We start from the raw sequence: 24636 nt of genomic DNA on the forward strand, positions 1-24636 counted from the left end.
CATAAAAATGGCATTTTCATATCAGAGACTGTCTCATGGAGTCATAGAAACAATAGTTTTGGTTGGAGGGGGACCTTCAAAGGTCATGTAGTCCAGCCTCCTGGCAATGAGCAAGGATATCTTCTAATCCAGGTTAGAAGACCTTAGAGATCTGTCCAATGAGACCTTGAATGTTTCCAGGGATGAGACATCTCCCACCTCTCTGGGAAACTTGTTCCAGTATTTTACCACTCTCAGTGCAAAATTTCTTCCTTATTTTTAGTCTGAATCCATCTTTTTCTAGTATAAATCCATTACTTCCGTAAAAGGTCCCTCTCTGGCTTTCTTTTAGATCCCCTTTAGATACTGGAGTGCTGTTTGAAGGTCTCTATAGTCTTCTCTCCTTCAGTCTGAACTACCCCAGTTCTCTCTGCCTGTTTTCATGAAAGAAGTGTTCCAGCCCTCTGATCATTCTCACAGTCCTCTTCTGGATGCACTTGAGTAGGTCCATGTTCTTCTTGTGCTCAGTGCTCCAGATCTGGATGCAGAATTCCAGGTGCGGTCTCAGAGGAGCAGAGTAGAGGGTAGAATCATCTCTCTCAACCTTCTGGCCTTGCTGCTTTTGACTCAGCCCAGGATACAATTGTTTTTCCAGGCTGCAAGTGCACATCATTGGGCCATGCGCAGTTTTTCATTGGCTGGTTCTCTCAAGTACTTCTGCCCAGCGTTTCTCTAGATCTGTCCATCCCCCATCCCATACTGAGAACAGGGGTTAACTCACCCCAGGTGCCCTTGGCCATGTTGAATTTCATAAGGTTGTGATGGGCCCAATTCTTAGGATTGTCCAGGTCCCTCTGGAAGACATCACGTCTCTCAGGCTATCAACAGCACCATTCAACTTGTGCCATCTGGTGGTACACTCAATGCCCCTGCTTCCATCCTGATCTTAGTTTGGGTATTCACACAAACCCTTTGCCTTACTAGACCCTGATTCCACAGGCATACTGGACTTAAGTTCACGATTGTGCACACAACCCTTTAAGATGATATTGCTTTTGTATACCATGGGCTTATTATCTGATATCTGATAGCTGTACCTTTGACAGCATAGCCATTTTGCACTGTGTAGTCATCCCTGTGTCAATGTAAGTGTCTACATAGGAACGTACCTGCAACAAGGGTAGAACTTCTGGTTTTCATTTAAACAAATACATTTAGAAAGAGTTTGATGAGAAGTACCTTAACAGCACCAAAATGATACCATGTCTCTCATTACTTTTGCCTCTTGCCTGACCCACAGATGCAAAATGGGTTTGTGACTAGCAGTGGTGATGTAACACAGCAGTAAGTGAGATTGTAACACAGTTAAATCATATTTTATCACTATAGACAAAGTGTTTAATTGATGAATAGAATGTTCATAAATTTTCAGTTTTACAACACCATTAAGTTGTGTAGATTATTCAGATCCTCTCAGCAGCTTACCTTTAATTTTCTTCAGGATCTTGAACATACATTTCATTGTAAGTTTGTATCTCAGCTACAATCAGCATTTTTTTCTTTACTGTTAGTGTGTTTAAATCAGCAGAGTCCAATAAACCTTCACAGCCACTGAAATGACTTTTTAACCAGATGAGTACAGATAGTAATCAAGCTGTCTTTTATCTAATGAAAACTTTTTTTGGAACATTGCCCTTCTAAACGGTAGTAGCACTTCAGTTTTTGGAGTGAGTGTACTGCTTTTGCTTTGGAACACTCTTTACAACCATCTAGTACCTAGTATCTAGTAGCTTCCATCCAGTTGTCATTCAGAGAAGTGCTCTGGTTTTTTAGTCTTAAACTCAATGAGCCAAATTTTTCATGCTATAAGATAATAACTCTAGAAACATTTGCTACAGACTGACTTTTGCTGAGCACACAGCAATGTAAAAGCCACTTAATGTCATGTTTTATAGCTGGTGCCTTTATAGCCTTTGCTTTTTTATAATATGCAACATTTACTGTTGCACTTTTCTCCTTCAATATCCAGCAAAGAAATTAACTGAAAATACTACAGGCATACTATAGTTGATGAGAACAATAAAGCAGTGAACTGTGTAAGTAATGTCTGAGCTGTGAAGAGATAGTTTCAGCTGTAACTCTTGAAGGTTTTGTTTGCTGTTTGCCTGTTTTTAATTGAAGAACTATTAATATACCCAGACAGAACATCTATGTCCATCATTAAAATAAATCAAAAGTTTTTAAAATACATTTTAGTACTAATGTTCTCCATGCGAAAACTTCATGCAGAATTGTATATATCATGTAATCAGGCTTTTCTGACATTTTTGTGCTTCTGCATCTTTCTGTTCTGCCATTCTGCCTCATTCACAGAAGGGAAAAACTACTTTACAGCACATAATAAGACAGCTGCTTAAAGGAAATTTTCTTTCTAATATTGGATATAAGACTGAAGTACTTGAAGATCATAAACCAGGGGACTGTTCTGGCTCAGCTGTATTTTTCATTTAATGAAAAATTTTCTACAGTGCTCCCTTGCTTCCCATTTTTGGGGCAACTCTACAGAAAACGATCTATAACTGCATCCTTACATGTAGCTTTCCTTTAAGAGTCCTCTGAGTCTGACTAACAAAAAATCTTCGCATTATCACGCAAATGCCCACAGGTGATTGCAGGACTATAATCCCCTTTGACTGTAATCTCTTCCCACATTAATACTTGCCTGAGTATATTCTTGTCTTACATTAACAAACTACATGTGCAAACAAATTATCTGCTTGCTAAGAAGTTATTATCAAATTTTGTTTAATGTGAAGATTACTATTTGATTCTCTGTGGACATTACTATTGTTTCTCGATAATCAGACTCACTAGTGTATTTTGTGATTATTAACTATTTAAACACATACAATATTATTTTTTGTTGTTTAGCTAATTTTCTGTATGAAATTTGTATTGGAGCATTTTATACATTTAAAAAAATGTAACGAGTTGTTAAACACAGATGCTCCAGAAACATTATCAGTAATAGACTGGTAATTTCCATAGGAATATGTGTAGATAAAAGATCTTCTCTCTACATGTACCTGACAGTCTTACATTTTTAATCCAAGAATCTTCTTTGCTCTTTTAGTTACAGTACCATGTGATGGTACCATATTCAGTAATTTGTTCTGGTTTAGGGCAAATTGGGGAGGAAACTTCTGAATGGGGTTCCTCTGGGAGCAAACCCAAACAGCCCCTCCACGCAGCTGGTCCAGGAAAAAACTTTCTTTGGATAAAAGTGGAAAAACTATTTATTTAACAAAAAAAAAGTGCCTACGAGCATGAGGAATGAAAAAAAAATAAAAATTAAACAATAAAACCTTTCACTGCTTCGAAAAGAGATGGCAAAACTGAGGAAGTTCTCGCCAGGAGCTAGCTCAGCTCTCTCTCAGTCTTTTATCAATCCCAGTCTCTTTGGTGCTGGAAAATGCTGAGGTCCAGGCCTGGGTGGGCTACGGATGTCAAATCCCAGTCTTTCTCTGGGTTTTCAATCTAGAGCAGATTTAAACAATCCTAAGAAAAAATGAAAAAAAAAAAAAAAACAGTCCAGGAAGATTTTTTGCCTCAGCTAGCTAAACTAATTAAAAGGAAAAAAAACTTCTCTGGTCACTGTCCAAGTATCTGACAAACACACTGTCCCGAGGAAGAAGGAAAAAAAGGAATGTGGAGGAGTGAACACTTTTCAAAAACAAACTGCGCACGTCTTCTTCCCTGCTCACCCTCAGAACCACTCTTAAAGGTACAGAACACAACCTACAGCACACACAGAGCAGATGATTGGGGTTACAGAGGCATCATAGTCACCTCAGGACAGTACAGTATCATACAATGATCTATTAACCGGCATAATTCAGTAGCTCTACTTGGAAGAACTGCTTTCCTTTTATGACAGGGTGCAAGTGAAGTCACAGTGACGTTTCTAGATGACTAACATATACAAACACACATATATACAGTTTTATCTTACTACAAGGAATCCAAGACTGACAGGGAAATTTGGCTCCAGTCTCTCTCTGCTCCATGAAGAAGTGGAGATCTGCTCTCTGACTCGAAGTCATTCCATAACTAGTGCTTCCTTAGAAGGAAACCTTAACCTGTAGTTTCAAGTACCTGATTTGAAGGTTTTACAGTTTTCTAATTCTTACTGTTTTCCCCTCATACCCTTTCTATACCAGTAACCAAAAAAACAGATTTCAGAATTGCACTTTTCCTGAAAATTTTAATTAACTTTGCCAAAACTTCCCAGCTTTTAACACTTCATATCTAGCTATCTCTAGTATTATTTTTTCATAATTCTACAGATTTTGGAGGACTGTCTTTTAAATAAATATAGAGGCATCCATGTCTGAAACCATGCTTTCTTCACACAACAAGAATAGCCATAGGATATATATTCATACCTAGGCAATTATGAGGTTTTAGTTGATCTTAAATAAATTAATTCAGGTAACTGGGTTATTTAAATTGTCAGTAATTGTGCATCACTTGTAATGACATTACACAAGACACAAAAATGAGACTTCTTGTCTGGCTTCTTAAATTTGAGTAAAATTAAAAAAAAAAAAAAACTTAATTAAATGAAGCTTTGTTTACTTTTCTATCTGTCCATCTGTTTATCATCTGGTTTACAATATTTTTTAAAATGACTGATCAATTTCTATAACATTTGAGAAGAGGGAAACTCTCAAAGAATATTTATTTTGTGTTTCATCAGCCAGGTGACTGGAAAGGAATACCTGGCCTGTATATTTGCAGTCTGAGAAAGGCTTAAGCTCGTCAGTCTTCCGTTACGTTTGGCCTGTTAGCAGCCAAAAAAGAACAAATGGATTAACATGTACCCCTTCTTATGTAATAGGTAGTTAATGAGTGAATTAGTGAGTCTGAGTGATCCTGGGCAGCATGTGCAAGGTCAGAGAGAAAAAATGTGTAGAAGTGTAGGGAGTATTTCAGGGGAAGATACAGGACATCTGTCAGGGGATCTGAATTTGTTCTGTCATTGAAGCACAGTTCAGCAAACTATAGGAAATCAAGCGGCACCATTTTCACTGCTCAGAAAACAATTTCATCACTTGTTAGAAATAAATGCTTGAGAAACTGCTCATCCTGTTGCTTGTCTGATTTGCCAGTCTACAGATGACCTCTGCCAAAGTACCATTGTGTGCCCTGTTCCATACTGTATTTATATTGATTTCCACTCACAGCACCCCTGCTCATTTCTAAGTTCTCTATAAAGCCTATGTCTCTTTCTTAACTTTCCAGACAAGGATAACTGAACTTTATTTCAATAGAATAAAGAATAACTGAATTACACTGTATCCTGGAAAATAAGATGTATTTTGATTTTGCTTCTTTCTTTCTTGATTTTAAGCTCTCATACTGAGGACATTCACTCATTGACTCTTTGTTTATATGACACTAACTAGAGACACAATATTTTTAACTGACACCAACAGCTAGGTCTAGTTAAAAGGGAGTGACCATGAAAGCACTACCACAGGTTGCACTCAAAATTCTGTAAAATAGGAAAATATTTAAAACAATTAATTTTTAAAATGTGTGCCCATTGGGACTCTCTTAATAACCATTTATTACATTAGACCCTTTGTAAATGGTATTGCTTAACCAACTAGAGAACCACTGTACAGGATTATGAGGTTCACTATATCCCCATTGGGACATGCATGTTAAAGAGAGGAGCAATTTAAAGAAAAGGGAAATTAATATAGTGAGATGGCAGAAAGTTAACAAGCTGTAGTTACAACATAAATGTTGTTTCTATATTAACACAGAGACTTCACTACTTCACATGTTATATTACTACTAATTCGCATACTTCAGATAATAAATGGTTTTTGTGATTTTTAGTCTTCTCACTGTAATGAGTCCATTTCTTTTTTCGTTATTTCACCCTACAGACAACACTGCTGCAGGAGTATAGTAGTGAGTAGGAGGCTGCAGTAAATAGGTCACAGCAATTATCTCACAACTTTCCTTTCAATCTCCTATGACTTTAGGACATTAGGTGTAGACGTGGTGATGAAAATATCTTTGTCCAGCTCAGCAACATGCTGTGAGAGGCAGGTTGTGGAATAAGATCCTGAAAAAGACAGCAGCATGAGAAGTGTAAAAATATAACATGAGAGACAGAAAGAAAATGTCTGATATTAAAGCAGTATAAAAGGATAAGACCTGATTCTCTTTGCAGTTGTTACTCTAAATCAAGAAAAATGGCATCAAAGCAGTAGAGTTAACATTAGTTTACCTGAAAAGATATGCAAAGCTTTAGCTTTCAAATATAGCCTTTTGTCTAGAAAAATAAAATATGAAAAAAAAAAGTGATGAGGTTGAAGGAAAGGCACAAAAATGAAGTTTTTCTTTAAGTTCTGACCTTATTGGTAATGCATTTAATAAGTTGTGTGCTTGTGAAACTTGCACGTCAGTGTACAGTGTTACACTGAAATGAGTTATCTTTTACTATTTTACTTACAGAAAGAGAAACCTGTGAAACACATAAAAAGTTGTAACAGATAGATGACTCCAGGCTAAAGTAGAATTATTTTTGCTTTTTTATAACTGTGTTGAGAAGAAACACAGTTGACTAACTTGAGCAGAAAGTTAGTGACTTTTTATGCACAGAAATAAGTATTAAACAATTCAATCAACAACTGAAACTGATCAATCAACCTAGTTTTAGTGTCATTAATATATGAAACCTATCAAGAGTTCTGAAATCTGACATTACATTTGACACCTAAACCAGAAATCCATTAGAAACAGTTTTATGTCTTTCATTGATTCTAGAACAATTTCTTCCTTGATATATGTGCAGTTCAATGTGCTTGGGTTTTTGTGATTTTTGTTTATTTGGGGGATTTTAATTTTTTTTCTTTTTTTTTAGAAATATTGGCAAAGGGATAAATATGTATCATAAAACTGAAGGATTTGGGGCAGCTCGCTGTGATTTGCGGCCAATAATTTCACCTATTTCCAAAAATATTCATAAAAGAGAACTGGTTTTCAAAAAAAAAAACAAAATCAAAGGGAAAGAATAAAGGTAAACGGTCCACCATATTTAGATGATTAAGAAAAAAAACCCATGGATTACTCTAAGATTTCGTATTTGTATTTGACAGTTTATTGTCAAAAATTTTAATAACTTATTCCAGATCCATGCAATCAATATGTAGATATATATATATGATTGGTTTTTCAATACACTTTCTAAGAAAAGCCTTCTGGTCTGATCAGAAAAATCTGAGAATGTACCTAAAACCTGATTATCTCTGTATGAACTGCCTCGTGTTTCACTATGAAAGAGTATAAATTCTAAATTTTTTTTTTAATTATTATTTTTTTTTTTTTTACTATTTTTTACCTGTTTTGAATGCTAGCTCAAGTAGTTATTAGACATATTCTCTCTGAGCAAATGTAGCTGCAGCAAATAAACTTGGTATAACACTTCCATTAAAGTTGTAATTTGAAAATTGAGGTTTAGGACCTAATCTTTACTTCTTGGGTTGTTATTTTTCTTTTAAAAAAAGTTCAAAAAAGATTGGTTATTTAAAGTTATGACAGCCACATAAAAGAAATGTTACATGGTGTCTGGGAAGGCCTAGGGACTTTGGAGCTTGAAGTCTAAGTCTGCTATCTGCTAATTGCATACTGAAGTCGTGGAAGTTTGAGACTGACTTGATTGATTGATCTACTGGTTAATGTAAAAGAATAAACAGGAAAATAGAGATGAACAGGACAGGACTCATGCAGATTTAAATCCAGCCAGTGTGAACATTCTAGACTCACAAGTAACTGTGTGGTGAGATGAACGAAATCTAATACCTCACCTAATAATGACTGTTCATATTTATACATGTTCTTTACACTGGATATCAGTGTGCAAAGCAAAGATTTTAGTCAATAATGTCCTTCTGGAACATACAACCAAAAATAGGCATTTTAGTCATTACTCTTGGTTTTTTTGTTTGTTTTTTTTACCTGTTGCCCATAAGCTGAAACTGCTTTATATCTGCCTGTTAAGGAAGACTCATGCTATAAGTAAAGAAGTAGAGCAGGTATGACTATTAAATGCTTATTCATTGGAGCACTATCTATTTACCTACGGAACAGTTATTCCTGTCTGATGTCAAAACCCCAAAACTTTAAAGATGTTATAAACATAAAAACCAAAATGTCAATCTGATGACTTTAAACATTTGATGCTGACGAATACCCTGTCAAGGATGTACAAGGATTTACAGACTGGGTTTTTAGGTATTTTTCCCCCTGTGGGCTAAAATAACACCCCACCAATATCAAAAGTGCCTTTGAAATCCTATGTTTAAAGACAAAGCATAACTGTGGTAGATGATCTAGGGCACAATAATGATCATGAAGAGAAAATAAAGTAGTACATTTCTCGTCATCTGGTGCATCAGATCTAGTAATCCACTACTGAAATTTAGAAGAAATCTTGGAACAAAATGATAGTATCTTCTGAAGTGATAGTATCTTCTGTAAATCTTTCAATAGTGCAAAGTGAACAGGATCATAAATACCAGGAATATTGCAGACAATCAATTATAGACATGAAGGTTACAGTCCCATCTTAGAGGTGTAAATATTTTTGTGCTGTGTGTTGCTATGTCATGCCATGCTCTGAATTAATATCCTTTATTTTCACAAACAAAATGAGAATGACTATTAGACTTCTTGGTATTTCTCTCTAGAATGAAGCTGTAGCTACCCAGGAAAGTATTTATTACTCACTTTGCCATTTCAACAGAATGTTGGCCAAAGATTATTAAAACCTCCTCATTTAACCTCTTCTGTGAGATATCTTGGATAGCTAAGAGCTATGCTTCTATGTTTCAAAAGTCTAATTCAAAGTGATCATCTTTTTTATTTTGTTTTTTCCATAATTGATTATCTGTCAGGAAGCAGAAGACTTTTATTCAAGGTTCAGCTCAGAAACAAGGGGCTTAAACCAGCATCTAACATTCTCAAAGAACACAATTGTAAGCAGAGAAGGCATTTGGATAGCAGGTTTTCTTTTCTTAGTTAAAAGCTGGGATATTGTTTAGCAGAGAAAGAAGAGGAGGCTCAAGAGACATCTTATCATTCTCTACAACTACCTGAAAAGAGGTTGTAGCCAGGCGGGGTTTGGTCTCTTTTGCCAGACAACCAGTGACAGGACAAGAGGATGTAGCCTCAAGCTACACCAGGGAAAGTGCAAGTGGAATATCAGAAGGAATTTCTTCACTGAATGGTTTTCAGACATTGGAACAAATATAACAGAGAGGTGATGGAGTGACCACGCCTGGAGGTGTTCAAGGGATGACTGCATGTGGCACTGGATGTGTGCTGTGTTGTAGTCGACAAATATGATGATCCATCAAAGGTTGGATTAGATGATCTTGGAGACCTTTTCCAACCTTAGTTAGCCATGATTCTGGCTTGGCAGGCTCCTAGGTTAGGAAGACCTATACCTCATTAGGAAATTATAAAAAAGGATTACTCAATTTCTAGTAATAACTGTATTTTGATGAAAATGGCTCTAGACAGATTCTGCCTTCTGTAAAAACATACATTTTATCACCATGAATTTTCATATCTATATATATCTATCTATATCTACCTATATCTATCTCTATCTATATCTATCTATCTATCTATCTATATCTATATCTATATATATATATATAGAGAGAGAGAGAGAGAGAGAGATACATACACCCTAGAACACAGAAAAAATATTTTCTAAGCCTCTAAAATGTCAGTATTTTAACAGTATATGATCTAATGAATATCCAGCAAAAACCTTAGACATTTCAGAGTTTTCATTATACCTAAGACACTTAAATAAGCTTTAGGACTGGTATTCTAGTTCAAGTTCAGTAACATTCTTGAGAAGGAAATGAGAAAAAAATACCCATGTAGTAACTTGTAAGTGGGTTTTGCTGTTGGTGAGCAGTAGCTAAGAGTTATTATGTCTCTCTTATTTATCAGATATTGCAGTACTGACAGCCACACTTCTCTTGATTTGACCAGATACAACCAAACTGCAAGATTCTTTAGACTTTTACATTTTTAAACCCTCATGCCTTGAAAGATAAACATTATTTTCATGATCAAGTTCAGTTTTGGCTTTGGCATGATGTGATTTAATTAGTCAGCACTTAGTGTGTGACTTGAACCAATGATTAACATTATATAAAATTTTTTGAATGTGCTAACTTTTCAGTTGTAATTGGAATTAATGAAAATTAACAGTCCTATTTGCTATAAATCAAAATTACCATACAGAAAAACAACCAGCCTTTTTTATTATTATTTTGAAGGGTTAACTATATTTTTATGGAAAACTGTTTCACAGTAGAAACATAACTGCATAATGTGATAAGAAAGATTGAAAAATTGCATAGCAGTGATTTATAACAGTTTTCAAAATTACTTGTCCTTACCAAAGTCAAACCTATAATGTAATATACAGGATAAAATACAAAAGAATATGATTTGCCTGAAACCATTTTTATAACTTTAATTTAAAGTAATGTGTGTTATAGTCCTAATAAAATAGTAAAAGAAGGCTCTTAAATACAATAAAATGTTACCCTGTGCGCGCAAAAAAACCCAAAACAAACCCACTGGTTAACATAAGGCTTGCAGAATTAAAAAACAAAAATAAAAACAAGCAAACAAACAGAAGACAAAATATCTTATGTAATTTTTTGTTGGGAGTTTTAAGTACAAAAACTATTAATGTCAGTAAACTGAGATACTTGTAAGATTTTAATTTCAATTTTTTAGTTGTTCAAAATTATTGATTGTATAAATTCTACTTGTTTTTCTAGTTGTTTCATATTTGTTACAATAAGCAAACACTGAAAATTTGGCCTCATCTTCATGGTATGTCAAGCAAGGACATTATCTTATAGACATGTCATAATGATGAATTAATTAAAACTTGAGAAGTCCTCATATTATGCTAATGAACTCTGCTGCCAAAGCTAAAAATAAATAATTTCAAAAATAACCATTTAAAAACCTTTTGCGTGGCAATTATTTAATTACAGGGCACCTTTAAAGAAATGAACGATTACTCAAGTGACTATAAGCATTTCTCCAGTTATGCAACTTCAAAACAGCAGCTAAAAACAGCATTCAAAGTGTAGAGCTTCAGGTGACATAGATGAAGGCAGCACCATGGAGTTGAGTTCAATGACAACTGTTTGTGATAATTATGAGTTAAGTTTTAATTGTTTAGTTGTTGCAACTATGTTTGACTTTTACAATGTCACTCAGCTTTCTGTTAAATTTATCATTAAAAATATCATGAAGGTGTAATGGACTAAGCTCTTATTATGTTGTTACACATAAAAGCCCTGATTGTAGCTTCAGAAAAGTCCCAGTAGGGCTGAAATAGTAAGATGCATTAAATAAATAAGTACAATGCTCAGATATTATTATAATCCAGTGTTAATGGATTACTGATGATGTTTTACACTGTTAATTTCTATTTGCTGCAGAAGGGACCAAGATGAAAACCCACAGTGTCTTTAACTAAAAGTATTTAGGTCAGACTGAAAGAAAACTTGGTTATATTTAGCTCCTTCAGTCCAGCTTTTGTGTTTGTGAAGACACCTGGTAACTGTCTACCTAAATTCAGTAAGTTCTTCCCTTTTTGATCTGCAATTTTTCTCCAGAGCTTTTGTAGCAGTAGATATAACTTCTCCTATCAGAGCAGTCAGATTATTTACTCTTGAAACAAGACCCACTGGAATTAGAAAACAGGCTGACAAGATCCTAATGTCCTGAGGGACACAGCTGACAAGCAATGCTCTAAAATCACTCTGCATTTACAGACTTCACTGGGATGCCAAAAGCAAACCAAGAAAAAGACAAGAGTGTAAGTCTGTTTCATTTAAGAAACGAGAGGCAGTGATGCTCTGTTTTCATATAATATCCTAGCAAACAGCTTGGGTAGATTTAGGCACACCTCAGCCCAGCATGATTCAGACTTGTTTTCAGTGCTTAACCACTTGACCCAGCCTTCTGACCTGATTGGAAGCTAAAAGGGTTGCAGGTGTTCTGATCTAGTGAAATTGATCTGCTGTGTAGCAGTAAACAGAAGACATGGCCTAAAGACAAAGAAGAAACCCTCATATATAGTGCCTACATTTCCACACTTTTTGTCCGGTTTCTTGTGCAGCATTTGACTATGAGCTTTAAATGCAATTGAATGTGATGGGTTTTTGTATTGCAGCAGCATTTTCCTCTATTACTGAGCTATAAAAACCAGAGATGTCAAAAAGAACAAGGCAGATAATAAATTCGCATGTTAAAGCTCAGACAACTGAGCCTTTTATGCAGCTCCCAACAAACCAACACATTTCTATACAATGGGAATATAGCAATTGTCCATAATGTAAATAGCAACAAAACATAGTGTATCAAAATTCTTAAAGTTGCTATTTACATTACAAATATGTAAATTATTTGAACTGTTAGTAAATTTAAGGATTCCATTCTAGAGACAAAAGAATATTTATGTTTCACACCTTTCAGTTGCTAAGCTCTAGATAGTGCTACAGTAGAATCCTGGCCTTCCAGTATCAAAAGAAAATTGAGTTAAACTGTCTGTGATAGAAACTAATAGTCCCTGAGACTCATTAGGGAACATCTGTTAAATAAATGTACTGAAATCAAAGCTTTTACTATCGTTTTTAGAATTCCTGTCACAGAGGAACAGAGAGTATTTTGAATGACAGGGAATTTTGCCTCTTGACATCCTGTATTTTGGGAATGACTCCATTTTCTCGAGGCCAGCAAACAAACAGTGTAGAACTGACAATGTATATATCTCTCAATAAGGGGTATTTTATTTTCAATTTCTAAAAAATTGAAACAGCTGTTTCAGGTTTGCCTAGTGGACCTAGCTAGTGTACTCTTCTTCTCTCAACCACACTACCCATCTAGTTCATACAGAATCATAAAAATTAGTTCCCAGGAACATCAATAGTATTAAATGCTTCCACTACTATAGGAATGAGCTCAAGCCTATTTGCTGTGTTTTGATGATTTCTATTTTGTTTTGTTTTGTTTTCTTCCCATTGTCATCTCTTTTCAGCAGTCCAAAACAGACAGACAGGAAGGAAGGAAGGAAAGAAGGAAGAAAGGGAGGGAGAAAGGAAGAGAGGGAGGGAGGGAGGGAGAGAAAGAAAATGAAAGAAAGTAAAAAATGTTAAAAACAAAGTAAATTTCAAAGACCTTTATTTGACTTACCTGCAAGAAAAATGCTGAGACTGACCCTGTCAGCATTCATAACTATCTGGGATTCCCCAGATGTGTAACTTTTCTGACTCAGCTTAAAAGGAAGCTGAAATGAGTTCTGAGGATCACAATAATGGCACTCAAGTCTGAGGGTGTCTTAATGCCCAATATTTCATTTATAGAGCAAAGAAATAAAGAGGGATATGATATCTTCTCTACAGTAACCATGTTTATATTCTTTAATCTGTATGTAAAGAGAGTAGTACATAATTATTTTGTATTTTATTTAGTTATTATAATAATAAAAATGGAATTTTAAAAAGAGTAAAAGTAATGTCATTGTAACAATTAAATACATTATAATATCATAATCAGTTTCTTTATATGTCCTAATGAAAAGTATGATTTTATGTAATATATATTAAACCTTATTTATTTTTCATAGTCCAAAAAGAACAAAATCTTTTAGTAAACTGCAAATCTCAAAATAACCCTAATTTCAAATGGCAGTTGCAACTAACTCTTCTGTTTCTTGTGTATCATCTATGAATAATGCACCTGCCAGAAATGCATTTTTTTTTCTGAATATCAGATTAAGTAAATTCTTTAATGCTGGAAATTGAAGAAAAAAATTCTGTTTCGGTCTTACTGACTATGAAAAAAGTTCAAGGAATCTTTTTTCAAATTTCCTAGAAAATAATCCTATAAAAATGTCCTAACTCTTTTTTCTTGAATGTAGGAAAAAAAAATCTGAAATTTTCATTATAACTAGTTCAATAACATATAAAAATTTAATAATTTGCCCTTTTTCAGCCTTACTGTGGAAACAATCCAAATAATTCTGCTTTCTAGAAATAATAAATATATCTTCCCTCATGCTCAGTTATTTCTAGTATTGAAATGAAATAAGATGAAAATAATTGGAAAGAAAAGACAATATATTGAACACAATAGACAACAACTTGAAAGGAGATAGAAAACTATAGGACAGGGTACACTCCTTGAGAGAAAAAACTCTTGTAAACTGAAGACTCATCTCCCCAGTTATATTCCCCAAAACCCCTTCAGTATCTCAGTTTTTCTCCTTCTCATACCCCTAGAAACTAAATACTATTTTGATGATAAATTTGTTTGATGTTCCAAACATGATAACAAAATTAAACAGTGCAACTCTATTTTTTCTCTGTTCCTCAGAAGTCTTAAGTTCATTCTGCTTCCTATATTGACACACAATTTACTTTCGTATTCAACAGTGTTTCATATATGTTTCACAAAACTTCTCTTCAGCACATCAAATTTCAGTGAATATGTGAATTGACTTACTTAAATAAAAAAATTAAGCTGGACAGGAAACTCTCAGTATTTTCATTCAGTATTTTTACTTGGTATATTCACGCCTTTTACTTTTTCTTCAGAAGTGTTAAAGATTCTATAGCTCAAAGGAGTGGGGAATATTTTTGGACTTCCTGATTTCATACTAACTGAAATCCATTTTGTTTAAAAGATCAGTTTTGTGTAAAACCACATAATCCTACAGTGCATTCTGGCTCTGTGTGCATTTTATGGGCAGAAATAGAGTTTTATACTTGCTTTTACCTCCGTTCAGAAAATTATTTAGTGTCTTGGTCTGTGTGGTCTTGTATTTTCCCTGAAGAACTTTGATACTACAACTAGACATGAAAATCCAGAAGGATCTTGTCTCCTATAGAACTGAATCATCTAAACAAACACAAACCCCCAGGATGATAAGAAGTATTTCCTGTCTTGAAAGAATTAAATTTTCCTTTCAAAGTCTTCTTATTTTTGTTTTAATCCCACTTCTGATTTCTGTACAAATATTGGGAAATTTGAATAAAGTGTTAACAGGTTCTTTAGGAAAAGGCCCTAAAACTACCTTTCATGTCTAATTAATTATATTCTGTATTAAAATTTGTTATGGATTTGTGCAACCTGAACAGAGAAATTGCAGAATTCAGGAATAAGCATATCTGCCTAAACAAATTTGAGTCAAGCAAGTTCTTACTCCCTTGAACACCTGACAGTGCTGTGCGATTGCTTCTTAATTAGTAGTTCAGCCTTGACAGTGAAGATACATAAGAAATTATACTGAAATTCAAAAGCTGCCATTTATTCTGACTATATGTTACTCATTGCAGTCTTCATTGTAAGTCTGTTTAGCCTAGTGGGTTTTGTAACAGTTTTGTTGAAATAAACATTGCTAAAAATAATTGAAGCACAAAATAGCTGAAAGAACATTGGTGACTAATGTTTCAAGGTCTCTCAAACTAAGAGAAGTTAAGCACTATGCAGCACTGGAGATGGGCTTTAAAGTGGGAGAAAATTAATATCCCAGTGTGTATGAAGGCTAACCCTTTCTTTCCAGTCCTGCTGGAAAATCATCCTCCTTGCAGGCATGTTTGCAAATGAATTCACTCTGTCTTTGAAATTATACATTTTACCATACCATGAATGCTGAGCAAATTATTTGGTAGCTGGAACAAAAAATTTCTCAAACATTGCTGAAGACTCCATAAAAGTGTTGTTAAAATGAAAAATAAGCTGTTTATAAAAATATAAACCCTAAAATGACAGAAGTCCTCTAAAAATCTAGTAATCTAGTGGTTTAAATTCCTCCAACAGTCCTGGTATTCACCCCAAATAAATCAGAGAAACAGAGGTGTTGAAGCCATTTCAGGATTTAAATACAGATTTTTCAGCTAATACCTAATGCTAATGCCACAAATATAGTCAATGTTTTCGATTACGCTTGCATACTTCTTCAGTTTAGGAGAAGAAAGCCCACAAACTATCTTTCTGATAACTTTCATTGAATTTTAAGCCTTTCTTAGCATGAATATCTTTCTCATAACTTTTATCTCATAAGACTTTGTTCACGCAGAACAAATTTCTTTTTTTTTTAATTCAAGTACAGTACCTGTACCTTATGTTGTTTTCCAGACTTATAAATGTTAGGCACTGCTAACTAACAGCATTAGATGTAATGGAAAATAGGTAAATTAGCTCTTAAAGATGGTCAAACTTAAACCTAAATGAGCTTGTAACTTTAAAGTTCCATATTACAGCTTCATATTTCCAGTTGAAACAAATTTGTAACAGTCTGAACATTCAGGAATCTATTCAGTTTAGTAACTTAAGTCTATTTAATTGTTAGTCCACTATATTACCTAAAAAAAAAAAAAAATTGTACAAGATTTCCTCTGGTAAAAAAGAAATGTTTAATGCAGTTAGGATATATTTTCAGCTTGATTAACACATCTCATAATCCTTGAAACAAATTAGTCTAGAGTATCAAAGTTCTGCCTCTGGATAGTCCCCATAAACCTTCAGTTGCTTTACAGCTGGGGCAAGGCTGTTAACAAGCTTTTATGTTTGAAGTGTAAATTAAGCAGAATTTCAGAGTCAATGTCCAAAGAAGTGTCAATGCTCTGCCTCCTGAAAATGTTGAAGTACTTGACAAATGTTTTTCACAGAAACATTAAGTCATGCACCTGGAGTTTGATTTTGTACAAGGTTACATATACTGGAATTTTGGGTGACCTTTGAAAGTGGTCTGCTACCTTATTTTTGAAGTTATTTGGGCATTCAAAAAAACCCTGCTGTGATCCACATTTAAGCTTCTTGCTCCTGAGTTTATTTATCCTTTTAATCATAGGATCATAAAACCAGGGCAGGATAGGATTACAGAAGGTCAGCCATTTTCTGTCAGGATCAACTCCAATAAAACCATTCTTGACAGGTATTTATTGAAGATGCATTTAAAAACCACGAGTTATGTAAATTAGTCAGCTATGTAGGCAATGTATTATTTGGAAATAGTTCCAATTTGTGCCAATGTACTGGAAATAGTGCCAGTGTAGTTGAGCTTATGATGCTCATTTGATCTGCTCTGAGTTTCTGAGGTGTCTTCTGGAATGCAGTTCTTTTAGGAGGAAAGAAAACCAGGCCTCTCCCTAAGAAGCCTGTATAAACATGGTTCACAAGCAATTTCCCTACAGAAACCTCTCTGGTGTACACTGATCCTGCCAAGTCATCCTCTTCCAGGCCATGATTTTTTGGTGACACTTTGGTATCTTGACTTAGAAATATAAATATTGTATATGTGAGACAACCAAAATAATATAATTATGTTGGCCACATTATGAAGAATGTGCACTTAAAAGAACAATACTTATAGTATTGTAAAGAGTTTCATATAAAAGAAGGGCCCAGAGGGCTAAGAGAGCAGAACATCTGTTGTAAAGTGTTTTGAGCTTCTCCAAACTGAGTCTAGGGAGAAGGGATGAAGTAAAAACTATGTGATACCTCCTATCCTTCTAAAAGGACATGGAAGGACAGCTTCCCACTGGAGGATTTCTTTGCCTCTTTAATCATTACACAAAATTAAACTCCCCATTTCCACTTGGTGAAATCTTCCATAGTCATGCCATGAGCAGGAACAAAGACAATGACACCATGTACCTGATGGATTGGTCTCTGAACAAATAGGTGCAAACAACTTAGTTGTACCGAGATTGTACACTAAACAGTGTGTCATGGACAATATCAAATGACAGATATAAATACCTGGGTCTCTATGGGTCTTCTAGAGGAGAAAGAGAGACTTCTCCCTGAAGCACGTTATTAGAACACTCACGTATAACCACTATAGTTTAATACTCATTATTCTATCAAGTGTTTTTGTTTGTTTGTTTGTTTGTTTTTGGGTTTTTTTTGGTTTGTTGGTTTTGGGGTTTTTTTGGTTTTTTGTGGTTTTTGTTTTGTTTTGTTTTGTTGGGTTTGTTTTCTTTTTTTTTTTTTTTTTTTTTTTTTTTTTTTTTTTTTTTTTTTTTTTACTTTAAACCCAGCATTATGACAGCTAGTTTATTATCATCTTCTATGGTTGAAAAATTAGAATGTATATTAAAACTGTTAATTTTTTTCACTTTGGTTATATTTTCCCTAAACTCTATTACTCCAGCTCTATCCAACTGTAAATCCTGATAAGAGTTATGTTACAAACCTTTCAGCTTAAAGAGAGACATCACTGCAGTACCAGCTGAAGAAAATTAGGTCCCCTGAGCCTTTGTTTCTTGATTATCCATACTGCTTAATTTTTAATTTACTCACAAGCTCTCTTCTCACAGAAACTTCTAGTTCCCTCTAAGACAAACTTGGATGCAGTTCTGCTGTTCACACCAGAGGCTACTTCCAAAAGGAAATTTCAAAGACTACATGATGCTGACTTTTGCCTGCTGTAGATAATGCCACAAATTGTGCACTCCGTAACATCCCCATTAACACACTCTATAAACCTTGAATTTAATGCTGTAAAGACACTATTTCATTTAAGTAAATTAAACTCCTCAATTGTTTGAGAAACTTTTTATTGGGTCAAGGTCCCATTATGCACATGCAAGGAAAACAGTAATTAAGCCCTAGGGCTAAAAAGACAATACATGGAGGCAAAAGTGGACCTAACCAAGTTCTGTGCAAATACCATCACTCTGCTGTTGAGGGTCAGAGTCCCCAGAAAAATGCAGGCATGAGCCATCCTGCAGCACTAAACTTCAAAGCAAGGAGCTGCTCTCTGGTGATCTCTTCAGCAGCATAAAGGAATCTAGTAGATCTAGGATGTCTCCACTTATCAACTAGTTGCACTTGTCAACTACCTTGCAGAATTCATAGATGACAATAATAGTTTGCATATAATAATGATAATAATGATAATAATGATAATAATTTACAAAACATAAATGTATATAGCAATAGTAGTGGGGCTTTCAGACTGTAGGGTTATTTTTTTCCCCTAATTGATAGGGTCTAAGTTCATCATAAAACAATCAACAAAAGGCTATCATAACTTTTGTTTCTAACCTTGATGTAAGCATCTTCAAAATTTGTGGAGTATTCACTGAGCTTTCCACAGGCCAGTCTTGCCTTCTGCTTCACAATAAAGTGAAGAAGAAACTGTTACCTAGCAAATAACCCCTTAACTTGACACTACTCTAACTTCACAATGAGAAAAGTGAAAAAATTATGAATTTGACTAAGTTTCAGGACAAAAATAAGGTACTCCTACTCCCACTTTAATACAACTCCACAGATTTCAGAGAGGAGGAGCAAAGTTGTTCAGCAAGGAGTACCATGTATAATGAAATTTGTAACATTTAATATGTTTGTTCCACAACACAATTTCAAAGGTCTAGAAAGGTAAAGAGGCAAAACAAAACCTTGCACAAACACTAAATCAGTAGTTCACATCAGAGAAAACTGTTTATATCACAAAGACTTCGAGGTTTAAATAATGCTTAATAGTAATGTATGAGCAATTAAATTAAGATATTAGTTGTGTTAGTAGCCTAGTATATAGAAGGCTGCAGGAAGGTATCAGAGATTAAAAAGCCTAGTGTCTTGAGACACCTTGGGATGCTTGAAGTGTCTGGTAGGGAGCAGATCAGGCCGTGGTTTTGGTGAAGTGCTGCCCTACTGTCCTTACCCCCAGGCCCACAGTGCCTGTCTATCCTGGCTTGCAGGAGGCAGCCCCTCAGTGTTGCCTAACCCAGCCCCTGAGTGGCCAAGTGACCAGAACTCCCACCTGGGAGGAAGTCCCATGATAGGCCAGGGTTTTAAGAAGACTGACCATGAAGCAAGTTGATGTTAAATCATACCTTCATATTGGAGGTTTTTAATCTGTTACATTGCTAGAACACAGGAGTTGGTAGATATATGTGTGTTTTCCTTCCTTTTTTTCTCCCTTTCTTTTTCTTCTTCACCTTTTAGCTCTCTTTTCATAGAACATAACATCAAATGGGTTTAAAGGTTGCTAAGTTGAATGGGCTTTGTGTGATTTTTACCTCTTAAGAGTATCTAGTTGGTATTCCTCTTGTGTTTTTACCCAGAGCAAAAGAACCTCGGTTTAGCCCCATACATGAAGTGTTCAGGGCATTACAGAAGATGTTAGTATCCCTTTGGAAACATACTTGAGATGGTAGTTGATGGTAGTTTCCCCTAGATAAAAAGATGCACCAAAAAAGATTTGGTTACAGTAGTTACAAAATCTGGTTTTACTGTTTCTTATGTTTAGCATAATAAAACTGAAGAGAGTCTGTTTCAACCAGGTATTACTCTACCGTTTTCATAAACATCAGCCTTCTAAATATTACAATGGGAAAAGTTATTTTATTTTTATTCTTATACTAACTTGAATGTTCTTATTCTGTTTTTATCACAGTTTCCAGTACTGTGATCTCTTTAAGTTTATATGGAAAATGCTGGAATAAATTATAGATCACAGTCTATTCTATTTCAGGAGGAAAGATCAATGGGCTTTCTAAAGGCAAGCTAAGATATTGGAAACAGCCTATTTAGTATAATGAGAAATTTCTGCTAAAGCTCTTATTTATTGAAATTTGCAATTCAAGACTGATGCTGAAAGTCATATGCACACCAATAATCTTTATTATGTGTGTTATCCATCAGCTTCAATATCATTTGATACAGAAGCTTTAGTATTATTCATTTCTATAAATATTAAGAAAACAGCTTACCTAAAGGTAAGTCACAGAAAATATCACTACTTGGCCAGAGATGCTCAGCCAGCTGCACGTGGAGATGTTTGGAAGTGTGAGTCAGAACTGTGAGGCAGGATTCCAAACACACACTGAGATGTCTGTGATCCAGGTGTCTTGCTGAGCCAGATGTTTAAATCTCTACTGGAGATAATAGAGAACAGTGGGTGGATGTAGTCATTTGAAGTTAGAGAACTACCCAGCAGACCAAATCCATGTATTTATTTCAGAACTAACCAAACAGCTCTCTAGACTCCATTTGTTTGTAGTTATAAACCAAATAAAACATGAAGCACAATGTTGATTTTAAGAGAAGATGAGAGGTACCTAGTATGTTTTCCTCAATGACCACGGAATAAAATAATATGCCCTATTTGTACATGAATTTGACATTCTTCCTTTTCTGCCAATATTCAGATCGAGTACCTTCAGCATAACTGAAAAGATTTGCAAACAAATGCCTCTCTTTTTGCACTTACTATTTAAGAAAGAAACCAGACAGAAGTAAAACATGTTCAACCTTGGATCTGTGATACACATCCAATATTAATCTTATTTAACTTTGAAAATATAATAAAGCAAAATGTCTTTGGGTGTCTCTTCCAAGGTAGTTAGGCTGCTGTCACCATATATCTTTTCTTAACTATCTAGACGGTGGTTGTTTTGCATAGCATTTTAACATTTAATATGGTTTTGCAAAATTCTGACATAGTGCCAGCAAGGTCAGTGCAAATTCTTGTTCTCTAGTACTCCATGTCACAGACCCTGCAATGTCTCTGGAGTTTCCTGGTCTTGCTGCATCAAATCCTTCATCACTGTGAGTGTAAATGTGTTTCATTAAGACCTCAGAGAGCATGTGAGTGAAGAACTGGAAAACTTAAAAAAACCTGCTAAAACAAAATTCTGCTTGTTTATATGAGAGAGGAACTTTCAATTAGAATAAAACTTTAAAAGTTGAGTGTTATAAAAGGTGAAAGACTTCCTGGTCACTTCTGACCTTAATCCTTTTTTTAATGGGTACAATACAAGATAGGAAGAGTAAAAGTAGTAAAATCCTAATGCTGCACTTAAGAGTGAAAAATTTAAAAAAAAAAAAAAATTCTAAGTCAGTCTTGGTAAAGGATGATGATGTTAAATATATACAAAATGTATTTTTTTAAGATGCTTTCCTGAAAATAAAAATACATTACTTAGAGATTATTATAACTTTTATAGTGACAAATACTTGTGTGGCTTGCTCTTGGATTTCTTCTTTTCCCCCACAGATGGCAATGCTTCTTACTTACTTAGATAAATTCAAGGAAGTAATTGGTTAGTATGCTATCATTTTTGTCAGATTGGGTTCTTTTTTTGTTTAGTGGGGTTTTGGGGTTTTTTTGCTTGGTTGGTTTGTTTCAGGTGTTTTTTGTTTGTTTGTTTTTTTGGTTTTGTTTTGGGTTTTTTTGGGAGGAGGGGGTTGTTTTGTTTTCATGGAGTGGTTTTGTTATACCCCCCCCCCCCATTTGTTAACATTTTGTTAATAATTCAGGAATGTAATTGTGCATGACATAGTACTGAATGAACTCCTGTATAAAGGGAGTACATCATTTCTCATCCTTAGCAAGGAGATACAGCTGTGATGCTGATACAGGTAATTAGCTGCTTCTTACAGCAAATGTAAGGTGCATTCACTGATGCCTGGCTGCTCTGTGCTACATGAACAGACAGCTCCTATTTGAACAAGGCAGAAATACACAGTCTAGAATTCTACCCACATTTAACAGTGCAATTATCTTTGTGTTTAAATGGTTATAAGATCTGAGAAGATGGAAGTCTTCTTCCGAGTGACTCGCATTGAATTGGTCATATAAGCAGGGAAAACTGACGTCCCTTACATTATTGAATAAAAATGGTTCAACATTTTTTCAATCTGTAGAAAGTAAATAAAAGCATTACTTGCAGTTAAATGTAATGTTTGCATCATACTTTTTATGCATTGTAGCACCTGTGGAAGACGTGTGGTAAATGTTAGAAATCTGAAATTTGTCAGAGACATTCACTAACCTGTGGAAACCTGTTTGCATTAGGCCAAGAGAGTTTGAAGCAATCCTCTGTGTATGACAGCTATATTTTCATGGGCAACTAAAAGATGACAAGTGTAATGACCCATCAACATTTTATCTCCCTTATGCCACTGTATGAATACGTCTAGTGGAGGTTTTCAGTTTTTGATTGTCCTGCCACTATCAAATTGGAGCAGGAAAAGAAAACCATGTTAAGATAGAGGAATGTATAGGTTACTTTCCAGATGCAAGAGAGACATGATGAAATGTTTCAAAAAGGCGCTATTATCCCAGAGTTAGCAGGGTATTTTTTATGTAGTGAGGTTATTGATACAGCAATCATTTGATATAGCGATCAGAGGGTAATTTCTCATGCTGTGAAAGTGATATGGAAAACCTAAGAGCTTGCTCCAGTGCAAGAAAGAGACTTGTGTCAGGCAGGACTGGAAATCCATCTCTACGTCATTCTGAGCAAATCAAAAGCATACAGAAGGAAAGCCATTTGTGAAGTCATAGTAGTACCTATTGCAAGAGTATAAGTCAAATACATTGTACCATTGCAGAAAAGCAATAGCACATCACTGCCTTCTTCAAATAAACCATTTCATGAATAAATTTCAACATGGTTTGATTTACTGGTTCTTTTTTTCTAGTTTAATTACATTCCATGAAATTAGCAAACAAGTACTATCAATCTATAAACTAAAGTACAGCAAGCAAAGGAGATAAGTAATTATTCTCTGGGTGTTTTGCTGCAACCATATTAAGTTTTTTAGTGGATAGACAAAGTTCTCTGGTCGCATGCATAAATGAACATATTTGCTGTTCTATTCTATACTATGGAATGTATTTTAATTTGTAAAATATTTCCTGAAGTTTCTTCAAATAACAGTACAGTAGAAGCACAGTAAAGAGTAACAGAGAATTAGAAGTGCTGTTAATAAAATACAGTATAATACAGTAAATACAGTAATAATAAAATACAGTAATAATATCGAAATTTTCCCATTAAATATAAAATTTCAAAAAGGAAATAGTTCCTTTGGTCTTCTTACAGCACTAGAACATATAATTTTGTGGTCTATGTACAGTTTGTTCTGACATGATTTTTTGCCTGTCAAATTACATTGTTGGTAATGGATAAAATTTTGTCTGCCTCCACAAAATTATTGTTAAAATCCATGTCAATGAAAACTGTCATGTGTTTCATTTTGCTTCATATTTAATATATATATGTTTATGAGAACACTTGAACAGAGCCTGCACAGGTGATTTTTAATCTCTAACTATCATTATGTACTTCCCAGACCAATTCACTAGACAGCAAATCAAATTTTTGTTCAGTGGAAAAGAGATTTTAATAATCTAATGCATTTGGGCTTATACTCTCTGCATTATTATTCCGTCAGGTACAGCACAAAAGGACAGAATATCCTGCTAACAAATTATATCCCACTATGTATAGTGATATAATTGTATTTAAAATCTAAACTTTCACAGTTCTTGCAAGAAGAATATATTTCTTATAGATTCATCAGCTTTTATTATGTCTTAATCTTTATGTGGATGTAATTTAAGTACAGCTATGCTACATACAGTCTTCAATTTTTATTTTTCTATAAGACTAGTGTTGTCTGAAAAATGTTAGGAACATTTTAGAAGTGAACCCCAGTTCCAAATATCTTCAAAAAAACCATGTATTTGGTTTCTGTATATGAATTTCCAGACACAATAAA

General features: G+C 34.6%; 1 long non-coding RNA gene across 1 annotated transcript in view; it reads right to left on the minus strand.

The window, feature by feature from the left end:
- The window catches only part of LOC136357839 (uncharacterized), a 105974-nt gene extending 102143 nt beyond the window's left edge, over nucleotides 1-3831 (minus strand). The window contains exon 1 of the long non-coding RNA XR_010742968.1: nucleotides 3659-3831. This is a non-coding gene — a long non-coding RNA (uncharacterized lncRNA). The remainder of the gene's footprint in view (nucleotides 1-3658) is intronic.
- Between the last annotated feature and the right edge of the window lie 20805 nt (nucleotides 3832-24636).

This window comes from Sylvia atricapilla, chromosome 2 (genome assembly GCF_009819655.1).
Source record: "Sylvia atricapilla isolate bSylAtr1 chromosome 2, bSylAtr1.pri, whole genome shotgun sequence".
NCBI lineage: Eukaryota > Metazoa > Chordata > Aves > Passeriformes > Sylviidae > Sylvia > Sylvia atricapilla.